We start from the raw sequence: 15,715 nt of genomic DNA on the forward strand, positions 1-15,715 counted from the left end.
GTGTTAAATGATTTCAAATGGAGATGAGCCTGAGCTTATCAAAATTTGGATCTGGATCCAGTTTATGAACTTCCAAACCTTGGGCATTTCCTGAGCTAAGGCTTTGGTTCAGCTGGGAAAAGGACTGCAACACTCCAGAAGATAGGGCCTAAAACATATGATTACTTCTGCTACTATAAGGGGATGGGTTATTTACCTGGATGTATTTATGGGCTTCCTGGAAGGGTTTGAGCCATGTTAACAACAACCCCTTTGAATTGTACATCTTAAGCTCTTTACAAAGTAGGTAAGTAATATTCCCATTGAAGATGGGAAGCCGAGGTGTAGAGAGGTTACAAGGCTTGGCTTCCTTGACTCACATGACCACTCTCAATCCACATTGCCTACCCAGCAACAAATAGTATTTTCTAGGCAACAATGGAAGAAGGCTATAGTCTCACAAATAATACAGTAGGAGCTATAATTATAGTAATCTTACCACAGAATACGCCTGCATCACATGGGAAAGCATATTTAAATCCAAGACACCTGAGTTCTTCTGATTTAACAGAGAAGAGATTTCTATCAAACATCTTCTGCATGACTTGGACCTTATATGGAACCCATTTACTAATTTTTGGCTGATCCATAGCTCATGTTAACATTATAGCAAATTTCATAGTGAACCATGTATGCTTTACTGCTTGTTCTATTTGCTTTCATTGAGTAGTCCTTTTGTTTCTTATTAGTTACAGTTTAGTTTGTCTCTGTATTGCTTCTACATTTACATACAAACTCAAATTTATTCCTAAAAAGATGTGTCTGTACAGGAAAAACTATAGAAATACAACCAGTAATGGGATAAATTATGAAGTGCTTACTGAACCCTGGTCTACACTACGGGGTTAGGTTGAATTTAGCCGCGTTAGGTCGATTTTAAAATGAATGCGTCTACACAACCAACCCCGTTCTGTCGACCTAAAGGGCTCTTAAAATCAACTTCTGTGCTCCTCTCCGGCAAGGGGAGTAGTGCTAAAATTGACCTTGCTGGGTTGAATTTGGGGTAATGCGGATGCAATTCGATGGTATTGACCTCCGGGAGCTATCCCAGAATGCTCCAATGTGACCACTCTGGACAGCACTTTGAACTCCGATGCACTAGCCAGGTACACAGGAAAAGCCCTGGGAAATTTTGAATTTCATTTCCTGTTTGGTCAGTGTGGCGAGCTCAGCAGCACAGGTGACCATGCAGTCCTCCCAGAATCGCAAACGAGCTCCAGCATGGACCGAAATGGAGACACTGGATCTGATTGCTGAATGGGGAGAAGAATCTGTGCAGGCTGAATTCTGATCAAAAAGAAGAAATGCTAATTTGTATGCCAAAATCGCACAGGGCATGGTGGAGAAAAGCTACAACAGCGACACACAGCAGTGCCGCGTGAAAGTTAAGGAGCTCAGGCAAGCCTACCAAAACACAAAGGAGGCAAACAGTCGCTCCGGGTCAGAGCCCCATACATGCCGCTTCTATGATCAGCTGCATGGCATTCGGGGGTGGGGGGGGACCCTACCACTACTCCACCACTGTCCGTGGACACCTGCAAGGGGGGAGTCTCATGCAACAGAGAGGAGGATTTTGTGGATGAGGAAGAGGAGGAGGAGAATGCGCAGCAGGCAAGAGGTGAATCAGTTCTCCCCGGCAGCCAGAACCTTTTCATCACCCTGGAGCCAATACCCTCCCAAGGCGGGATCCCCTACCCTGAAGCCAGAGAAGGCAGCTCTGATGAGTGCACATTTTTAACTACAGTGCAGGGTTTAAAAGCAATAGTGTTTAATGTTTGATTTGTCCTGAAGAATTGGGATGCATTCGTGGCCAGTACAGCTCCTGGAAAAGTCATAGAATCATAGAATATCAGGGTTGGAAGGGACCTCAGGAGGTCATCTAGTCCAACCCCCTGCTCAAAGCAGGACGAATCCCCAACTAAATCATCCCAGCCAGGGCTCTGTCAAGCCTGACCTTAAAAACTTCTAAGGAAGGAGATTCTACCACCTCCCTAGGTAACGCATTCCAGTGTTTCACCACCCTCCTAGTGAAAAAGTTTTTCCTAATATCCAACCTAAACCTCCCCCACTGCAACTTGAGACCATTACTCCTTGTCCTGTCATCTTCTACCACTGAGAATAGTCTAGAACCATCCTCTTTGGAACCACCTCTGAGGTAGTTGAAAGCAGCTATCAAATCCCCCCTCATTCTTCTCTTTTGCAGACTAAACAATCCCAGTTCCCTCAGCCTCTCCTCATAAGTCATGTGTTCCAGACCCCTAATCATTTTTGTTGCCCTTCACTGGACTCTCTCCAATTTTTCCACATCCTTCTTGTAGTGTGGGGCCCAAAACTGGACACAGTACTCCAGATGAGGCCTCACCAATGTCGAATAGAGGGGAACGATCACGTCCCTCGATCTGCTGGCTATGCCCCTACTTATACATCCCAAAATGCCATTGGCCTTCTTGGCAACAAGGGCACACTGTTGACTCATATCCAGCTTCTCGTCCACTGTCACCCCTAGGTCCTTTTCCACAGAACTGCTGCCTAGCCATTCGGTCCCTAGTCTGTAGCGGTGCATTGGATTCTTCCGACCTAAGTGCAGGACCCTGCACTTATCCTTGTTGAACCTCATCAGATTTCTTTTGGCCCAATCCTCCAATTTGTCTAGGTCCCTCTGTATCCTATCCCTACCTGCCACCGTATCTACCACTCCTCCTAGTTTAGTATCATCCACAAATTTGCTGAGAGTGCAATCCACACCATCCTCCAGATCATTTATGAAGATATTGAACAAAACCGGCCTCAGGACCGACCCTTGGGGCACTCCACTTGATACCGGCTGCCATCTAGACATGGAGGCATTGATCACTACCCGTTGAGCCCGACAATCTAGCCAACTTTCTACCCACCTTATAATGCATTCATCCAGCCCATACTTCTTTAACTTGCTGACAAGAATACTGTGGGAGACCGTGTCAAAAGCTTTGCTAAAGTCAAGAAACAATACATCCACTGCTTTCCCTTCATCCACAGAACCAGTAATCTCATCATAGAAGGCGATTAGATTAGTCAGGCATGACCTTCCCTTGGTGAACCCATGCTGACTGTTCCTGATCACTTTCCTCTTGTGTAAGTGCTTCAGGATTGATTCCTTGAGGACCTGCTCCATGATTTTTCTGGGGACTGAGGTGAGGCTGACTGGCCTGTAGTTCCCAGGATCCTCCTTCTTCCCTTTTTTAAAGATGGGCACTACATTAGCCTTTTTCCAATCGTCCGGGACTTCCCCCGATCCCCATGAGTTTTCAAAGATAATGGCCAATGGCTATGCAATCACAGCCGCCAACTCTTTTAGCACTCTCGGATGCAACGCATCCGGCCCCACGGACTTGTGCACGTCCAGCTTTTCTAAATAGTCCCTAACCACGTCTTTCTCCACAGAGGGCTGGCCACCTACTCCCCATTCTGTGTTGCCCAGTGCAGCAGTCTGGGATCTGACCTTGTTTGTGAAGACAGAGGCAAAAAGAGCATTGAGTACATTAGCTTTTTCCACATCCTCTGTCACTAGGTTGCCTCCCTCATTCAGTAAGGGTCCCACACTTTCCTTGGCTTTCTTCTTGTTGCGAACATACCTGAAGAAACCCTTCTTGTTACTCTTAACATCTCTTGCTAGCTGCAGCTCCAGGTGCGATTTGGCCCTCCTGATTTCATTCCTACATGCCCGAGCAACATTTTTATACTCTTCCCTGGTCATTTGTCCAATCTTCCACTTCTTGTAAGCTTCTTTTTTATGTTTAAGGTCCGCAAGGATTTCACTGTTAAGCCAAGCTGGTCGCCTGCCATATTTACTATACTTTCGACACATCGGGATGGTTTGTCCCTGTAACCTCAATAAGGATTCTTTGAAATACAGCCAGCTCTCCTGGACTCCTTTCCCCTTCATGTTAGTCCACCAGGGGATCCTACCCATCAGTTCCCTGAGGGAGTCCAAGTCTGCTTTCCTGAAGTCCAGGGTCCGTATTCTGCTGCTTACCTTTCTTCCCTATGTCAGGATCCTGAACTCAACCAGCTCATGGTCACAGCCTCCCAGATTCCCATCCACTTTTGCTTCACCTACTAATTCTTCCCGGTTTGTGAGCAGCAGGTCAAGAAAAGCTCTCCCCCTAGTTGGCTCCTCCAGCACTTGCACCAGGAAATTGTTCCCTACATTTTCCAAAAACTTCCTAGATTGTCTGTGCACCGCTGTAGTGCTCTCCCAGCAGATATCAGGATGATTAAAGTCACCCATGAGAACCAGGGCATGCGATCTAGCAGCTTCTGCGAGTTGCTGGAAGGGAGCCTCATCCACCTCATCCCCCTGGTCCGGTGGTCTATAGCAGACTCCCACCACTACATCACTCTTGTTGCTCACACTTCTAAACTTAATCCAGAGACACTCAGGTTTTTCTGCAGTTTCATACCGGAGCTCTGAGCAGTCATACTGCTCCCTTACATACAGTGCTACTCCCCCACCTTTTCTGCCCTGCCTGTCCTTCCTGAACAGTTTATAACCATCCATGACAGTACTCCAGTCATGTGAGTTATCCCACCAAGTCTCTGTTATTCCAATCACGTCATAATTCCTTGACTTCACCAGGACCTCCAGTTCTCCCTGCTTGTTTCCAAGGCTTTGTGCATTTGTATATAGGCACTTGAGATAACCTGCTGATCGCCCCTCATTCTCAGTATGAGGTAGGAGCCCTCCCCTCACAGACGTTCCTGCCTGTGCTTCCTTCCGGTATCCTGCTTGCCCACTTACCTCAGGGCTTTGGTCTCCTTCCCCCGGTGAACCTAGTTTAAAGCCCTCCTCACTAGGTTAGCCAGCCTGCTCGCAAAGATGCTCTTCCCTCTCTTCATTAGGTGGAGCCCGTCTCTGCCCAGCACTCCTCCTTCATGGAACACCATCCCATGGTCAAAGAATCCAAAGCCTTCTCTCCGACACCACCTGCGTAGCCATTCGTTGACTTCCACGATTCGACGGTCCCTACCCCGGCCTTTTCCTTCCATGGGGACGATGGACGAGAACACCACTTGCATTTCAAACTCCTTTATCCTTCTTCCCAGAGCCACGTAGTCCGCAGTGATCCGCTCAAGTATCATTGGTGCCCACGTGGAGAAGCAGGAAGGGGTATTGATCCAAGCGCTTGATGAGTCTCGGCAGTCTCTCCATCACATCGCAAATCTTAGCCCCTGGCAAGCAGCAGACTTCTCTGTTTTCCTGGTCAGGGTGGCAGATAGATGACTCAGTCCCCCTGAGGAGAGAGTCCCCGACCACCACCACCTGCCTCCTTCTCTTGGGAGTGGTGGTCGTGGAACCCCCAACCTCAGGACATTGCATCTCATGCCTTCCAACCAGCGGAGTCTCCTGCTTTCCCCCCTCCCCCAGACGTATCATCTGGTCCACTCTCCGCAATGGTACCTGTGGAGAGAACATGAAAACGGTTACTTACCTGTGTCTGCGTTGCTGGTACCCGAACATTCCCCCTTCTTCTTCTGGAGGTCACATGTTGCAAAGCTTCTTCACTGGCCTCTTGGCTCCGCTGTCTGTTAACATGTCTCGGGATGGAGCGGGAATCCTCCAGAGACATCTCTATGAAGCTCTCCTGGAGGTACTCTGAAAGCCTTTGCAGAAGATTTCTGGAGAGGGCTGCCTTATTTCGTCCTCCACAGTAGGACACTTTACCACACCAAGCCAGTAGCAAGTAGTCTGGAATCATTGCAGCACAAAGCATGGCAGCACAAAGCACATGGCCCTGGGTTTTGGTCGCATTCAAGCAACATTTGGTCTTTATCTTTCTGTGTTAGCCTCAGGACAGTGATATCATTCATGGTCACCTGGTTGAAATAGGGGAATTTTTGTAAGGGAACAGTAAAAGGACCCCGTTCATGCTGCATTGTTTGTGCATGGCTAAAAGGGATCATCCCGGAGAATAGCCATGTGGTGGGGTGGGCGGAGGTGTGTGCTGCACATCCACCCGAAAACGACAGCCCCTCCTTTTAAATGTGAAACCCAGTCGGCATTGCTTGCTATGGGAAAGGATGGCGCTACAGTTTGAAACCATTCCCACATGTTATGAAGGCGTAAGAAGCCAACCCCACGTACCAAAAGGCTTACCATGGCTGCCTGGAAACCAAATTCTGTTGCCCAGCCGTGTGTGATGTGTCACCATACCAGCAGGCGCTCAATATAAAAGGCAAAATGCGACATTGTACCTAAAGCAAATATGCTGTCTGCTGTGAATTGCTTGATTCACTGTGAAAGAGTCTCCCTTTTGTTCTCAGAAATGTATCATCTTAAATTTTACTCTCCCTTTTTATCTCCCCTCAGGTGCAAATGTTTCTATGCTCCCCCTATCATCTCTGTCCCTGAGGTTATCGCAGATTAGAAGACGAAAAAAACCACACTCACGATGACATGTTTTCCGAGCTCATGCAGTCCTCCTGCATTGATAGGGCACAGCTTAATGCATGGAGGCTTTCAGTGGCGGAGGCCAGGAAAGCCTTAAGTGAGCGCAAAGAGCGGAGGCAGGAGGCGATGCTGAGGCTAATGGGGGAGCAAACGGACATGATGAAGCGTCTGTTAGAGCTGCAGGAAAGCCAACAAGAGCACAGCCCCCCGCTGCATCCATTGTATAACCGCCTGCCCTCCTCCCTAAGTTCCATATCCTCCTCACCCAGATGCCCAAGAAAGCGAGGGGGTGGGGGGGGGGGGAAGAGGATGGCCCAAGCAACAGAAGGCTGTCATTCAAACAGTTCTGATTTGTAGTGTGGCTACAACAAGCAATGTGGCCTTGTTCTTCCCTCCTCCCGCACCCCACCCCACCAGGGCTACCTTGTCAGTTATCTCACTTTTTTTTGAATTAATAAAGAAAGAATGCATGGTTTCAAAACAATAGTTACTTTATTTCCTTTGCCAGCTATGATCGAAGGGGGGAGGGTGGTTGGCCTACAGGGAATTAAAATCAACAAAGGGGGCGGGTTTGCAGCAAGGAGAAACACACACAACTGTCACACCGTAGCCTGCCCAGTCATGAAACTGCTTTTCAAAGCCTCTCTGATGCGCAGCACGCCTAGCTGTGCTTTTCTAATCGCCCTGGTGTCTGGTAGCTCAAAATTGGCCGCCAAGTGATTTGCCTCAACCTCCCACCCCGCCATAAATGTCTCCCCCTTACGTTCACAGATATTATGGAGCACACAGCAAGCAGCAATAACAATGGGAATCTTGGTTGCACTGAGGTCTAACCTAGTCAGCAAACAGCACCAGCGAGCTTTTAAATGTCCAAAGGCACATTCTACCATCATTCTGCACTTGCTCAGCATATAGTTGAACTGCTCCTTACTACTGTCCAGGCTGCCTGTGTATGGCTTCATGAGCCATGGGAGCAAGGGGTAGGCTGGGTCCCCAAGGATAACTACTGGCATTTCAACATCTCTAACGGTAATGGGGATTGGAAGTAAGTCCCTTCTTGCAACTGCTTGAACAGCCCGGAGTTCCTAAAGATGCGAGCATCATGCACCTTCCTGGCCATCCCACATTGATGTCGGTGAAATGTCCCTTGTGATCCACCAGTGCTTGAAGCACAGTTGAGAAGTACCCCGTGCAGTTTACGAACTGGTTGGCAAGATAGGGATATGCATTCCATTTATCGCCCCACCACAGTTAGGGAACCCCATTGCAGCAAAGCCATCCAGTATGACCTGCACATTTCCTAGAGTCACTACCCTTGATAGCAGAACGTCAGTGATTGCACTGGCTACTTGGATCACAGCAGTCCCCACAGTAGACTTGCCCACTCCAAATTGATTCCTGACTGACCAGTAGCAGTCAGGCATTGCAAGCTTCCACAGGGCTATCACCACTCACTTCTCAACTGTCAGGGCAGCTCTCATCTTGGTATTCCTGTGCTTCAGGGCGGGGGAAAACAACTCACAAAGTTCAAGGAAAGTGGCCTTACGCATGTGAAAGTTTCGCAGCCACTGTGAATCATCCCATACCTGCAACACTATGAGGTCCCACCAGTCTGTGCTTGTTTGCCAGGCCCAGAATTGGTGTTCCACTGTATCAACCAGCCCCACGGCCACCATGATGTCTCAATTGCCACAGCCCAGGCTTTCAGGAACGTCTGTGTCCATGACCTCATCACAATCATCCTGATGCTGGCGTCTCTTAGCCCAGTTCTGCACATACTGCAGCATAATGCGCGAGGTGTTTACAATGCTCCCAACAGCAGTGGTGAGTTGAGCGGGCTCCATGCTTGCCGTGCTATGGTGTCTGCACGGGTAACCCAGGAAAAAAGGCGCGAAGCGATTGTCTGTCATTGCTTTCACAGAGGGAAGGAGGGCAGGGCAACTGACAACATGTACCCAAAACCACCCGCAACAATGTTTTTCTTCCATCAGGCATTGAGAGCTTAACCCGGAATTCCAGTGGGCAGCGGAGACTGCAGGAACTGTGGGATAACTACCCACAGTGCACTGCTCCGTAAGTCGATGCTAGCCACAGTATTGAGGACACATTCCACTGACTTAATGCGCTTAGTGGAGACATACACAATCGACTGTATAAAATCGATTTCTAAAAATCGACTTCTATAAAATCAACCTAATTTTGTAGTGTAGACATGAGTAACTCAGTCTATAGCACGTCACATATTTTTGCTGCTGCAGGTAACTTCTGCACTATACATTTAAAATACATGCAAAGGAATGTGGGGATGAGGTATGTGTATTTTGCAGTAACAATTGAGGCTAACAAAAGAAGAAATATACAGTAAGTGTTTATAAAAGAAAATATAAGAGGGCTTTAAAAAAGTGCTACAACTGCAGGATTACAGATTTCCCAAGAAAGAGGAAAGACTGGGGTTAGTTTTCTGGATAGCACTCACATAGAAAGATTATTGATTTGCTGCCAGAGATCAGCAACAATGCACACATTGGTCTTTTTTTACATTATTATTTAAAGAATTGTGGGATATCATCCTCTGTGTTTTCAAAATTCATTTGTGAAAACTAATCAATGAAAAATGGCTTTAACCGTCAGCCAACAACAGGGAAAAAATCCTTTTCAAAGACTTAAAATGAAAAGCACAGTTTTAAAGATTTCACATTTGATTTCACATCTAAAAAACCTCCCAAAGATAATACACCACTTTGTATAGCTAGACAGGGATCCTTTTTAGTAGACTTTAGTAGTCTTTATAATGATTTATGAATCACTTCATGAATTCCTGGCTTACTCATATGAGTGACTATAGTATCTACTTATACTTCCCTTCTGCTTCACAAAAGAGAAACTTGGACCTGTTTCAATCCAGATTTGTCCCCGAATAAATCACAGTGTGTTACTGGGGGAACTGCAAATTTAATTTTCTTTCTAAAACAATCAGGACCAGCTTGTAACTGCTAGGAAACTGCCATCCTGAACTGTGGCCATGCCCTGCAGCCCATGCAAACAGGAGTAGCCAAATTTGTAGAGAGGTGCCTTCCTCCATGCTGTCTGGGGTCTTCAAAAATAGAACTAGCATATTCTAGGAACCATTACACAGTATGCCATTCCTCAGTGGGAGCTAGGAAAGGTGTCCTGTAAATGAATGATTAGATTTGAAATGGTTTCAAGATTTGATAGGGGGAACCAAGATGATTACGTTTTCAAAGCTTAACTGACCAGATTAATTTACACAATGTGACATGCATAGATGATTTCTAATTCGTCAATATGGATCACCGCTAAATGAAATAAATGTCATGGTAAGTGTTGGCTGGACCTGTACATAATGTAAATTAAGAGTACAGTATGAGCAAACTCCTAGCAAGCATCAATAGAAAAAACCAAACCAAACCAAACCACTACCACTATCACCAAGAAACCATGTTTGGTATTAGTAGTTTTTTGCTAAGTGACATGCAGGGCCCAGCACACTGAAAATGATTATTTGGAGGTGGTGGTGATGAGTGGGAAGTTTTTATATGTTTGGAAAAAGAATTCGTACAAGTGTTTTGAGATTCTTGGCCAGAGAATTGACTGTTGCTAAATTGTTTGTGCTTCACAGACTCTAAGAAGTGATTTGGAGGGGAAAATCCTCATTCTTGCAATTCCACACAAAACAGAACTTCCATTGTTAATCCAGGCTGCTGGATTCCCTTCACAGAACCCGATGTCAGTATTATGACTGCGGTATCAATTGACTGTCCTTATTCAAGCTGGTTAGAATCAAACAAAGCAGAAAGAAAATTACCATTCAGGGTAAACCTGACCTCTTAAAGGTTTTTTGATGGTGCTCCACTTCTTCATAGAAGTATTCGAAAGACTTTCAAAGAGTTGTCACCTTGGAATTCTCTTTGCTAGTGCTCTTTTTGGCCAGCATTCCTTTATCTGATTTCACACTGCCAGTCTCAATGGGGACATGGAAATACATGACTGGCCTAGTAATATTCGACAGTGTGCTTAAACTGAACTCTCTCACTGAGTTTGCCTCACCTTCACTGCCTGATCTTCTTGGAGTTGTCATGTCTACTGAACTCCCTTCCATGAATCCCCCTTCTTCTTCTGGTTCTGTTTTCTCTGTGTGAATCTTCTACAACAGTGAACTGGTTTCAGACCAATTAATCTCTGAGCTAGTGGCCATGCACTGACAAGCATCTGACTGCTTATGCATTCAAATAAGGTCACAGGCATTCCCTTTGTTTCAACCAGAAAAGGGAACAAAGCAAATAGCAGTTGTGCACTTTTACACAGTTTGTAGTCTAAGGGAGTCAACTGTATCCCCTGAAGTGTGCACAAAAGTTGCATGGATTCAGGGCAAATGGATGCCAGAACAGACTTCAAATATTGTTAGGCTGGAAGGTATTAATGGTTGCCATTGGCCATGTCTGATCTCTAGGCTACCACAGATCTGGTTAAAAGTGATGAGCGTGCTACCCACCCTTCATTCAGGCTACATGGCAGAAGCAATTAAGCTACTTTAATGGACTAAGATACCTGGAGACAATGGAAGCCTCTGTCCAAGGCACTAGCCATATGCAAGGCTGACGAGACACTAAACCCTGCTGGCTGAGAGTTTTTTTCCTGGGGACGGATTGCAAACACAGAGGCTGGGTCTTTGATTCGTTGCAGAGAGCTGAAAGCAACCAAAAAGAAAGAGAAAGGCAGCAAAAAGCCACAGAAGCAGTGGTGAGCATGGCCCTGCTCCATGAGGCACAGGACTGGCTGGAAAGGCAGGTTTGGAAATTGTGTTTGTTTCAACTGTGTTCGGGGAACCAGGACTTTGTGTACTTTGTAAATAAACAGGATTGCACCAAAGAATGACCTGATTCATAATCAATATTTCCTCCTAATGGAAACAACCCAGCAAGGCTCTGAATATTGGCTAACTATTCAGGCCAAGAGGTAACAAATGCTAGCTACTTACTGATCCTGGCACTACCACTTCTCACTCCCTACTATTTTTCTGAACTCTTCTCTTCTGGTGCTAGTTCAGAGCTGGGAGATAAAAATGGATTTTCAAGGCCAAGAAAATGATAATCAATCCTAACCAGCTCGTAAACTTCTGCCTTTCACCCTGCCCAGCAATTAGCTTCCCTCAAGAAGAGTTTACTGTTTGAAATACACAATTCCACTTATTCTGCACTGTGGAAATCTTGTGGGGGATTAAAAGAGATGACAAATCAAGAATAAATTCCTGTAAAATAATAGTAATAATATCTAGCTTTTATATATCATGTTTCATCAGTAAATCTCAAAGTGCTTTACAAAGGGGATAAGCATCACTACCCCTATTTCAAAGATGGGGAAACTGACACATGAGCTATTACCAGCAGGATACTGAGTTTGTGAGTGTGGTTTTTGGGAGGGGGGTGAGGGGGTGAGAGAACCTGGATTTGTGCAGGAAATGGCCTAACTTTATTATCATGCACATTGTGTAAAGAGTTGTCACTTTGGATGGGCTATCACCAGCAGGAGAGTGAATTTGTGTGGGAGGGTGGAGGGTGAGAAAACCTGGATTTGTGCTGGAAATGGCCCACCTGATGATCACTTTAGATAAGCTATTACCAGCTGGACAATGGGGTAGGAGGAGGTATGTTTTCATATTCTCTGTGTATATATAAAGTCTGCTGCAGTTTCCACGGCATACATCCGATGAAGTGAGCTGTAGCTCACGAAAGCTCATGCTCAAATAAATTGGTTAGTCTCTAAGGTGCCACAAGTACTCCTTTTCTTTTTGCGAATACAGACTAACACGGCTGTTACTCTGAAACAAAATAGTATGGTGACTTGCCCGGGGTCATCCAGCACGCCAGGGGCCAACTAGTGCTCTAGCCACTAGGGAACACTTTCATTGAGTGGCCACAAAAAAGTATTTTTGTTAAAACAAATTAGTTGAAAGGGAAGGCAAGCATGCCTATTTGTAACTATTAAATTGGAGGGGAAAAAATGGTTCAACAATGGTATATCCATGTGAAAGTATGACATGTCATGTTACCAGTGACCACTAGTGGAGATGTAGTCTATGTTGGAAGTCACTTTATCTTGACTGCCTACTTTTCTCAACATAGCAATAAAATTTAGGAGGTGTGTAGCTAGCTTGTGCACAGCCAAATATCTTTGTTTACTCTGAGAATAAGTGACCCAGCAACTGACACACTGGATGTGCAACAGCAACGGGTAAACCTCTATAAAGATTGAAGATTCAGCTGTACAACCAATATTTCCAATGCTTTTCTGAACATAACAAAATGTCTTTGAGCTGGTATGGTCATAAGATCAGGCTCTTATTAGATTTCCTGAACTTCCTTCTTTTTGACTGTGTTGGGGAAAAAATGTAAGCTGCATGGGGCAAGCTGTTGTCTACCTCAGTGCTCTGTGTAGTGCTCAGCACACAATAATCAGGAACAGACTTTTTCTACATATGTTAGTATTTCTAGTCAAAGCCAGGAAGTTTTGGGCGAAGTTCCAAGGCAGTTCTCATATAAAAATAAAAATCCCCATGACGCCTTACATTCTGGCTTTCACCAACTCTCCACATTTTGCCGTTGTGGACGAGTAAAAAGTCCTGTTAGCTCACAGTCTACTATACCCCAGTGAAATGCACCAGAATGCCAGGTGTCTACCAGATCTGTGACATAAAAAACCTTCTGTTTAAAAACATGTTTAAAGAACAATGTGATTTGTTGCAAAACAGAATTGTGTGAAACTCAATGTTTTCCTAACAACGTCATGAATACACATGGTTTGCCTAAGGTTTTACAAAGACAAAAATAGCACAATTTTGCAGCTGTGACACAAGACTCCTCACCCCCAGAAGATGGGCAAACCAAAGCTAGATTTTCCACTGAGCACACACACGTCTGTCATCCGAAGGTGGCTGAGCGTTTCCCTTACCTCCACGCCTGCTACTGTCACCAACTCCACTGGCAGCGTCGCTGAGCTGCTGCGGGAACATTGATTTGTTCTGCTAGCTGTTCCAACTTGGTTGGCTCAGCAGGCTGCATTTGCACCACTGGAGGGCAAACCCTCTTTCTTGTAACCTCCAGGGATGAGGAGACAAATTCCCCGGCAGTATCTTTTCTATCTGACTGGGGAGAGAAGACCCTTAGGGTAGTTTTGTCTCCCTGAAAGTGAGGCAAACGTGTTCCTGAAACCCAGGATTGACCCAGGTTCCTGAGCCCGTCCCAATGTCCCCGATGGTTAGACAAAAGGTCCCAGGATTTTGTCCCAGTTTTTGTGTGCACCACAGGCAGACTCTGGCCGCCTGAAGGAAATGTCAGTCAGCTGAGCTAGTGAAATTGCCATCAGAATGGATAAGCATGTGTGCACCTATAGCTGCAAATACCACAGCGATGAGCTTGGTATAAACACCTAGGTAGATTATCCCACCAGGCCCATCACTTGTTGACACCTTTTCCTCATAAGGTTTCCAGTTAAGCCAGTTTTCTGCATGAGTCCTTGTCACCCATCCTGATTTTCATGGTGCACTCCCATAAAACAGGGAGTGTCCCAATTCTGAGTGACAGGAGTCCTGCCAAGTTTCAGGGCCCTGCTGTGTACATAAGGGCTGGGGCAGGCTCAAGTGGCCATTGAGCAATTGAGGAAGGCTCCCTGATTTGTGTCAGCAGCAATGTTGTTGATCTGGCTGCAATATTCCCAAGCACAAAGGTTCAAAAGCCAGGGTCAGATCCCCCAAAACCATGAAGTTTTTTTTTTTTTTACAAAAAAAAAAGATTATACAGTGTTTTGGGCCTGACTTTTGATTTCCGAACTGCCCCACCCACACCCAGTGCATGTGTGAGACACTTAGTGTTGCCAACACGCCCAGATTTATTGAGGTGATTTTTGGCCCCTGCTGCAGGAACCCTGACCTCTACATCTGTTCATCCCCCCCCCACCCACCAATTAATTGTGCCTCCACATCAGTTCTGCCCCTTCCAGCCTCAACTGCATCCCTCCTGGGGCTCTTCACCCCCTCTCCCAGACCTGGGAGGCTGCAGCAGGGTCCCCTCTCCCACTTCTATCTGGGGGTACAGGGGAGGGAGTGGCTTCAGCCTTCAGTGGTTCTTCACTCTACCTTCTGCCCCTCCCAGGCCAGGTGGTACAGGGAGGGAGAGTGGAAGAGGGAGCAGCAGGGGAACTGTCCCTGTTGCTCATAGGAAAGGAGGGATAGAGGCCTGAGCTGCTGGGCTTTTAGCTGCTCCCTCTTTCCCCCTCCCCTCCTGTGAGGATGGTGTCGGCCCCTGAGGGGAGTGGGAAAAAGCTCTGCCTGCCTCCTGCAGCAGATCTGATTGGCTGCTCTTCCTCAGGAGGTGGGGCAGTGGGGAAGGCAGCCAGCTGGAAGGTGTTTCCTCCTCACCCACATGCAGGTCTGAAACTGGTGCTGGTGCTTCTCGTGACATGATCCGACGGGTTCCAGCCCTGGCTGAAATCCCATGACGCATGAAAAAATCAGGAGAGCTGGCAGTTGCCAAGCCACTAGGAAAGCTGCCTCCACTACCCCACAAGTGAGAGGGGTTGGGAGAAGTGTCTCCTCCCCAGCCTGTTCATCTGAGCCCCTGTGAGGGGCAGGGGCCAATGAGGGGACAGAGGCCAGAAGGGAACTCAGATTGGTCCAGTTCCAGCTCCAACATCACAAACTTACACACACACACTTTACACTTACTCAGCAGAAAGGCCATAAATTGCACTGGCTATGGAGATTGAACGAGCCTTGCTACACGTAAAGGAAATCCCCTTCCCCTCATATCAGGTGTGAAGCATGCCAGTGCATGAGAAGCTTGCCCTGATGCATGCTTTATTTGTAGTTACACAGAAAACTTCATTCAGCAGCATTGTCAAGCTCATGTCTTCACCAACACTAAATCCATGCATTTTTTTTTTTTGTTAAAGCTGCAGTTTACGGTTATGTGCAAATTATTTGACTTTTTGCTTACATGTAACAGCACGCAAGTGTTTCTACATTTTTCCTTCCAAAAAAAGCTGGCAGCCATAGTCTTTCCAAATATAGAAAGGAGACTGTTGCTTGGTTAAGAATTAGGAGGCATTGTTGCTAAGACCAACCTACCTTGGTATGAGGACGTGTGCCCAGAACAGTCAATGGCACACTTCTACTCCTGCCCCCAGGACTGGGGTCTCAGTTTGTCACAGAAAATGTAGTCACTCTAGACT

General features: G+C 46.4%; 1 protein-coding gene across 1 annotated transcript in view; it reads right to left on the reverse strand.

Annotated features, from left to right (window-relative positions):
• GLIS3 (GLIS family zinc finger 3) overlaps nucleotides 1-15,715 on the reverse strand; it is a 267,685-nt gene that overhangs the window by 16,993 nt on the left and 234,977 nt on the right. The window lies entirely within an intron of this gene.

The sequence above is a fragment of the Lepidochelys kempii genome, chromosome 5 (genome assembly GCF_965140285.1).
Source record: "Lepidochelys kempii isolate rLepKem1 chromosome 5, rLepKem1.hap1, whole genome shotgun sequence".
NCBI classification, from domain to species: domain Eukaryota; kingdom Metazoa; phylum Chordata; order Testudines; family Cheloniidae; genus Lepidochelys; species Lepidochelys kempii.